Raw genomic sequence first — 9103 nt, forward strand, 5'->3', positions numbered from 1 at the left:
CAGCTGGATATAGATTGCCAGGCTTTTCTTCCTAGTCTACCTTTGTCTGGAAGCTCTGCTGAAAACTGTTCAGTATCATAGCAACACGCAAGCCTCCACTGACAGATGGGCCATGACTTCGCATGAGGTGCATTGCCCTGGAATCAAACCTGGGTCTTCTTCATGGAAGGAGAAAATTCTACCACTGAACCACCACTGCCTCCAACCTGTATACGTTTCTCTGTCATGCCCCTAGTAGGGATAAGTGTCTACTAAATCATGATTTTGTGCAGTTAGTTTCATCTTTTCCCCTCTCTCTTATTTTCATGCTTGGTATTCCAGTGTCTGCATGATTGCGTAGGGGTGAGTTGGGGTGAGGTTCACCCGGGCGTGAGTGTTCATAAGCACACAGTCATTGTTTGGGATAATCTCTGTTATTACTCAACACTTGTGGGCTGTTTCCTTGTTTGGCTTTCATCTTTTCTCTGACAGCTTGGTTCTCAAAACTCTAGACTTCTGTTTGTAAGTCGATGCTTACAGCCACTGAGAGGTACTGTAAGCTCGTCCTGGCGACAAAGGTCAGCACAGTGACCTTAGGAAGGAGTTAGTTATATAAGTAGAGGAGGGATGCTGCATTCCAAAGGTCTTTGTTTGCAGAGACCTGGCAGGTGGGGGTGTGTGTGTCTCACAAATGAGCATCCTGGGAGAGACTGCAGTGGTAAAACCAAAACTAAACCAAACCAGTTGCTGTCAGGTCGATTCTGACTCATGGTGACCCCATATGTGTAAGAGTAAGACTGTGCTTCATCGTGTTTTCAGTGCCTGATTCAATGCTTGATTTGGGGGGAGTAGATCATCAGGCCTTTCTTCCGAGGTGACTCTGGGTTGACTTGAACTGCCAATCTTTCTGCTAGCAGCTGGACACATTAACCACTTGCACCACCCAGGGGCTCTACAGTTGGCAAAAGAGCAACGTATCCCCTGCCATGACCTTCCTCAGTACCAGGTCCTTTACCCTGTCACCTGGCTGCCAGGCATGGTCTCTGGAGCTTAAGGCTCAGAGAGGGCTGGCTGGACTTGGAAGCCTTGGCCTAGATTTCTGCAAAATTTCCTGGGGTTGTGTGTCTCAAGGACACTTCTGGCTCCAAAAGGCTGCATCTCCACAGTTGAACTGTGCTCTACACTTTTTAAGATTTCAAACATGAAATTCAACCTTTTCCTCTATTTCTTAAAAACAACAACAACAACAATAACACTGACTGAAAATTATTCCTAAGTAAAATAACTTTATTGAAGGGAGGGATAGTTTGAAGAACAGACTTTATCCTGCAGCACGTGAACTCCTTCAAAATGAAAAGAAGATACCTTCTGTCATGGATTGAATTGTGTTCCCCCAAAATATGTATCAACTTGGTTAGGCTATGATTTCCAGTATTGTGTGGTTGTCCTTCAGTTTGTGATTGTAATTTTATGTTAAAGAGGATTAGGGTGGAATTGTAACACCCTCACTCAGGTCACATCCCTTATGCAATCTAAAGGGAGTTTCCTTGGGGTGTGGCCTGCAACACATTTTATATTACAAGAGATAAAAGGAAAAGGAAGAGAGCAAAGAGTTGGGGACCTCATACCACCAAGAAAGCAGTGCAGAGAGCAGAGCGCATCCTTTGGACTGGAGTTCCTGCACGGAGAAGCTTCTAGTCCAGGGAAACATTTATGACAAGAGCCTTCCTCCAGAGCCCACAGAGAAAGCCATCCCCTGGAGCTGACACCCTGAATTTGGACTTGTAGCATACTAGACTGTGAGAGAATAAATTTCTCTTTGTTAAAGCCATCCACTTGTGGTATTTCTGTTATAGCAGCACTAGATGACTAAGACACCCTAGTTCTTAGGAAGACCTGTGTGACCTTCACCCCTCACAGGGTGAGACTGACACTGTGCACATTTCCTAGTTGTACATCTTATTTCCCAGCCTGGGCTGTTTGGAGAATTGGGAGAACAGCAAGGCTGTTCTGCATGTGACATTTTCTCCCCCTTCACTGCTTTGTCCTCCAAGATGGCCAGTACATACTGCCTAAGTGATGCCCTAGCCTGAAGCCCAATCTTTGTCCCTGGACACTATCTCTGCCCTCATTCCATGTCTTCTCTCATTCATTAAGACTCAAGTCAAATATTTGGGTTACCCTGCTGGGGACAGGGTTGCATACACCCAATATCCCATTTAACCATCACCAATGTCATCTGGAGTAGAATTTATTGTTCCTCTCTTAGTAGATACATTTAGTTAGATACGTAAGGTAGCCATGGTTTGGAGCCAACTTTACTGCAACTAAGAACAACTTTTAGTTAGATGGAGAAATTTTAGCTTACAGAGCAAGGCTGAGTTCTCCAATAGCACAGATGACACAGTGCTTAAAAACCAAAACCCAAACACACTGCTGTCAAGTCAATTCCAACTCATACCGACTCCTTGTATGGTTTTCTGGGTTGTAAACCATGGGGCTTTCAATCTTCTCATATGCGTGTGAAAGCTGGACACTGAATAAGGAAGCCTGAAGAATTGGTGCCTTTGAATTATGGTGTTGGTGAAGAGTATTAAATATACCATGAACTGCCAGAGGAATGAACAAATCCGTCTTGGAAGAAGTACAGCCAGAATGCTCCTTAGAAGCAAGGATGGCAAAACTTTGTCTCACGTATTTTGGACATGTTATCAGGAGGGACCAGTCCCTGGAGAAGGACATCAAGCTTGGTAAAGTAGAGAGTCAGCAAAAAAGAGGAAGAACATCAATGAGATGGATTGACCCAGTGGCTGCAACAGTGGACTCAAATATATCAACAATTGTGAGGATGGCGAAGGACAGAGCAGTGTTTTATTCTGTTGTACATAGGGTTGCTATGAGCTGGAACTGACTCAAAATCACCTAACAACAACAGCAATCTTTACAAAAGCAGATCGCCAGGACTTTCTTCCATGGAGCTGTAGAGTAGGTTCATACTGCCAACTTTTAGGTTAGTAGTGGAGCACAAACTGTTTACACCTCCCAGGGACTTATGTATCTAACTAAATGACAGAAGATGTCACGTCAAGAACAGACTTGCTGTTCTCTCAGTTCTCCAAATAGCCCAGGCTGGAAGACAGTATGTACAACTAGGAAACCTGCACAGCCCCAGGCTCACCCTGTATGGGGTGAAGGTCATACAGAGCCTCATAAGAAAGAAAGTATCTTCTTTTTAGCTTGAAGAAGTTTGTATTCCTGCAGTGTAAAGTCTTTCCTTCAAACTACCCCTCTCTTTAGTAAAGTTCTTTCACTTAGGAATAATTTTTGGCTATTGTTGTTACTTTTTCTTTGTCTTTTTGAAGTTGAGGAAAGAGATGAATTTCACATTTTAAAACATCAAAATGTGGACCATAGTTCAACTGGGGAGGTGCAGTTTTTGGAGATAGAAGTGACCTCGAGGCACAGCCCTCTGGGAATTTGCAAAACCCTAGGGGAAGGCTTCCATGTCCAGCCAGCCCTCTTTGGACCTCAAGCACCAGAGACCACACTTGACAGCCAGGTGATAGGTGCACAGGAGGGGTGCAACCAGGGATACATTCCTCTTATGCCAACTGCAATCTCTCCCAGGAAGCTCACTTGTGAGACATACCCCTACCTGCCAGCTCTCTGCAAAGAAGGCTGTCTGGAATGCAGCAGCCCCCCTTGACTTAAGCTTCTTGTTGTTAGGTGCCGTTGAGTCAGTTCTGACTCATAGTGACCCTATGTGCAACAGAACAAAACATTGCCTGGTCCTATGCCACCCTCAAAATCGTTGGTATGTTTGAGTCCATTCTTGCAGCCACTGTGTCAGTCCATCTCATTGAGGGTCTTCCTCTTTTTCATTGATCCTCTATTTTACCAAGCATGATGCCCTTCTCCAGGGACTTGTCCCTCCTGCTAACATGTCCAAAGTACATGAGATGAAGTCTTGCCATTCTTCTAAGGTGCATTCTGGCTGTACTTCTTTCAAGACAGATTTGTTCATTCTTCTGGCAGTCCATGGTATATTCAATATTCTTTGCCAACACCATAATTCAAATGCATAATCCTAATATGTCTTGTCCTTAGGGTCCCCAAAACTTTTAGAGGCCCAGAAAATGGTTTTAATTTCTTTTAAAATCAGATGAAAAGGAGACAGCCCAAGATGGCAGCTTAGTCACACACACCATACTGTCCCCCTACAGCAAAGAACTGAGAAACCAAGTGAAACAGATACAGATGACAATCTGGGAAACCAGAACAGAAAATGGAAGGATGAAGAATTAGATCAAATACAAAAGGGAAGGAAAAACTAAATGAAAACATGGAATGAGGAGTCTTACGGACTGTAGACACCCTACCAGCCTGCCCAACACAGCATGGCCGTCTTGAAACAAAAGCGAGCCGTGATACCTGGTGATGAGCACAGGAAGGCAACTTCATGGAATACCCAATAGGAGAGAGAGATACTGTGTCGACAAACCTGGAGTGAAACAAGGTGAGCAGAACATAAACTGGATCTAATGAGTGAAAGCCTTAGTGATTCAACTAACCAGAGAGCAAGGAGGGAGCCAAAAAATACGGACAGAACTACTCACACTAGTGGTCCCTAATCATTTGGACAGGTGGCACTAGTGAAGTAGAGGGTCCTTGGAGTGGCAGCTAGAGATTCCTCACCCAGCCTGACTCTAGATAGCCCCCTCTTCCTTGCATTTGGTCAAAGCCATGTTCTGATTGCCAGCTGCACATTGTGGAAATTACCCTGGTGCCCAAATCAGAGACTAGGGAAACATGCTCTCCCCTCACCCTCCTGGTGATCTGCAGTGTGCTCCTGTGCCATCAGACCAGAGACAGGAGGCTTGCACCTGCTCCTGTCCATCCCTGTGATGCACACTCCCACACTGCCATACCTGCAACCTAAGGCTCTTTCCAGCTTTGACCATCCCCACACTGTCATGCCCCTGGTAATCAGCAGTGTATGCTCCTGCTACCAGACTGGTGGCTAGAAGCACAAGACCTCCCTCCCTGGCCCCCACTACCTTGCCCACTACAGCAACTGGCTGTACCAGTTTCCTTGCCACCCAGCTAGTGACCGGTGACCAGAGACCTGTGTACCCTCACCTCAGCCTCTGTCAGGGAGCACACACAGTGCCCAACCCAGCAGCCAATGAGAACTTTCCCTACACCCACATCCTGGTGGCTGGCCGGACAGACACATCACCTCACCAGCAATGTCAGTCAAATCCTGACAGGTACCATCTGCATCTCTGCCAAATGATGAGTAGGGGATCCTATTGCCTTCATCCAATGTCCACCTGGATGAAACATTACACATCCCACACCCAAACAATTCCTGCAGGTCATCTGCACTTGCAATGAAACACCTTAATACTCCACCACCTACTGGGACGCCAGTTCGTGGATGCACAGTGGGCCTACCTTGTCCATTTGAGTAGCAATCCCTCTCAGTGGATATGGAGATGTTCTGCCCTGACCTCTGGAGAATGCACTAACTTGTAGCTCCAACCCAGAAGAAGCCCACAGTCCCACAAGGGCTGTGGAGGGAACCTCACCACCCAACACTTGTCACCCAGTATCAGGGAAAGATCTGCTCTCCCACCTCCACTCAATCTGGTAAGAAAAGCGATATGAGTCTAAACATAAAGGACTCACATGTAGGTATGACCCACCATACCCACTAGTGAGAGGAAATCATGCATAGCCAACAGATTCACCACTAAAGTCCCACATAGAACAGAACCAAAAAAAAAAAAAAAACACAATAACTAAAATAATACCAAGGAAGAAAGCTGTTAGAAAGAGAAAAAAACAAAGGTACAGATACATCAAAACAAAACAAAAAACCCAGCGCAAAATAAACTTTCTTACAATCAATAAAGAATGGGACAGAGTAAAACTGTCCCATAGGGGTTCCGAGGAGTGGCTGGTGAATTCAAACAGCTGACCTTGTGGTTAGCAGCTGAAACCTTAACCACTGTGCCACTAGGACTCCAAAGAAATACATAAATAAATAAATTAACACCTTAATGCTTCAGAGACAGCAGACAATAACAAAGCATATACAGAAACAGGATAAGATGACTCAAACAAGGAAACAAAATAAAGGAGCAGAAAACCTTTTTAAGGAAGAAATAATAATAGAACTACCTGATAAGGAATTCAAAAGACATATGTAGTAACCTCAAAGAGATCAAGGAAAACACAGACAAGACTCTAGAAGAATTCAGAAAAACAATAAAATAACAAAATGACAAAATAAATAGACAATTAAAAACCATACCAAAACAACTAGAAATCCAGAAGATTAACAATAAAATATCAGAAATAGATTATTCAATGGAGGACATAATTAGAATTGAATCAATGGAAGAATCAGTGAAATAGAGGACAAATCTCTTGATACTAATCTGTTTGAGGAACAATCAGAAAAAAAGAATGAAGAAAAATGAAGAAATCCTAAGAGTCATGTAGGATAGTATCAAGAGGAAAAATTTACGTTTAATTGGAATTCCAGAAAAAGAGGAGAAGAGAAAAGCTCAGAGTGAAATTTTGAAGATTTATTGACAGAAAACTTCCCTAATATCATGAAAGATGAGAAAGTTTCCATCCAAGAAGCTCAATGAACCCCGTACAGGATAAGGCCCAAAAGAAAGTCACCAAGACATATCATGATCAAATTTTCCAAATCTAAAGACAAAGAAAGAATTCTGAGAGCATCTTGTGAAAACCAAAATATCATCTACAAAGGGGCACCAATAAGACTAAGCACTGATTTCTTGGCAGAAACCATGCAAACAAGAAGGCAATGGGATAGCATATATAAATCTCTGAAAGAAAAGAATTGTCAACTAAGAATTATATATACAGCAAAATTGTCTTTCAAAATTGTCTTTCAAAACTGATGAAACTAAGACATTTCCAGATAAACAGAAATTAAGGGAATTTGTAAAAACCAGACCAAACTTACAGGAATATTGAAAGGAGTCTTTTGTATAAAGAACTAATGACATCAGACAACAACTTGAGATTAAGACATACAGCAGCATCACTCAGATACCAACCCAGATAAAGAACACTCAAAAGTAAAATAAAGCTGCAACACTGAAAACAGGGAACCAGAGATGTCAATCTGTAAATGATGACAACTTCAAAACAAAAAAGGGGAATAAATGGTGTAGTTATACAACATCTATATGGAGAAGAAGTCAAAGCTATATCAAGATATAGCAGATTGTTGTAAACTTAGAAAGATAAAGGTAAATAGCAGAGTAGCTATAAATAAAATTTATAAATCTACTCACCAAAATAAAGAAGAAAATCAAATAGATTCAGTAAACACAAAATCAATAACAATGAAAGATATGAAAAAAAACAAACAAAAAGAACTCAGCACAGAAAATTAAGTAGAACAAAGAAACTGTTAACACCACAAAAAAAGAAAGAAAAAAAGCATAACAAAATGGTGGCAGTAAATTCATACCTATTGATAATCACACTTAATGTAAATGGTTTAAATGCACCAGTCAAGAGACAGAGAGTGACAGTGTATTTAAAAATGTGAACCATCAATATGTTTCCTACAAGAGACACATCTTAGACACAAAGACATATATAGGTTAAACATGAAAGGATTAAAAAAAAATATCAAACAAATAGCAGCCAAAAGAGCAGGAGTGACAATAATAATCTCTGATAAAACAGACTTTAAATCAAAATCCATTATAAGAAACAAAGAAGGGCATTATATAATGATTAAAGGGTCAATAATCCAAGAGGACATAACCACAATAAATATTTATGCACCCAATGACAGAGCTCCAAAATATATAAAACAAACTCTAATAGAACTGAAAAGAGAAACAGACAGTTCTACAATAATAGTAGGAGACTTTACCATACCACTTTCGATGATGAAGAGAACAATTAAAAAGAAACCTAACAAAGATACAGAAGATCTAAATAACACAATCAACCAACTTGACCTCATCAACTTATACAGAACACACCACCCAACAGCAGCACACTATACATTCTTCTCTAATGCACATGGATCATTCTCCAGAAAAGACCATATTTTAGGATGCAAAGCAAGCCTTGATAAACTCAAAAACATAGAAATAATGTAAAGAATTTTCTCTGATCATAATGCTATAAAACTAGAAATCAATAACAGAAAGAACAAGGAAAAACAAATTAAATACATGGAAACCAAATAACACCTTACTTAAAAATTATTAGATAATAGAAAAAAAATAAAAACAAAAATAGAAACTTCTTAGAATCAAATGAGAATGAAAACAAAACCTACCAAAACCTTTAAGACACAATAAAAGCAGTGCTCAGAGGAATATTTATAGCAATAAATGCACACATCAAAAAGAAGAAAGGGTCAAAATTAATAGCTTAAGCCTACAACTTGAACAAGCAGAAGGAGCAGCAAAAGCAGTCCACAGTCACCAGAAGAAAGGAAATAATAAAGATCAGAGCAGAAATAAAAGAGAAAACAGAAAAACAACAGGAAGAATCAACAAGACTAGAAGTTGGTTCTTTGACAGGATCAATAAAATTGAGAGATCACAGACCAAATTGACAAAAGAGAAAATGCAAATAACAAATATAAGAAATGAGATGGATGACATTACAACAGAACCAACTGAAATAAAAAAGATCATGACAGAATGTTATGAAAAATTGTACTCAAACAAATTTGAAAACCTAGAAGAATTGGACAAATTTCAAAAACACTAGCTACCTAAACTAACACAAACATATGCTGAAACATAAATAGAATTGGATAATGTCCTCCCAAAGTATGTGTCAACTTCACTAGGCCACGATTCCCAATATTGTGTGGTTGCCCTCCATTTTGTGATCTGATGTAATTGTCCCGTGTGTTGTAAATCCTAATCTCTACTTATGGCTAATGAGGCAAGATTAGGTTAGGTTAAAAAGGGTTAGGGTGGGGTGCAATGTCCTTACTCAGGTCACAACCCTGATCAGATATAAGGGGAGTTTAGCTAGGGTGTGCCCTGCATTACTTTTTATCTTAAAGGAGATAATAGGAGAGATAAGTGAGCAGGGAGAC

The sequence above is a fragment of the Trichechus manatus genome, unplaced genomic scaffold (genome assembly GCF_000243295.1).
Source record: "Trichechus manatus latirostris isolate Lorelei unplaced genomic scaffold, TriManLat1.0 scaffold00150, whole genome shotgun sequence".
NCBI lineage: Eukaryota > Metazoa > Chordata > Mammalia > Sirenia > Trichechidae > Trichechus > Trichechus manatus.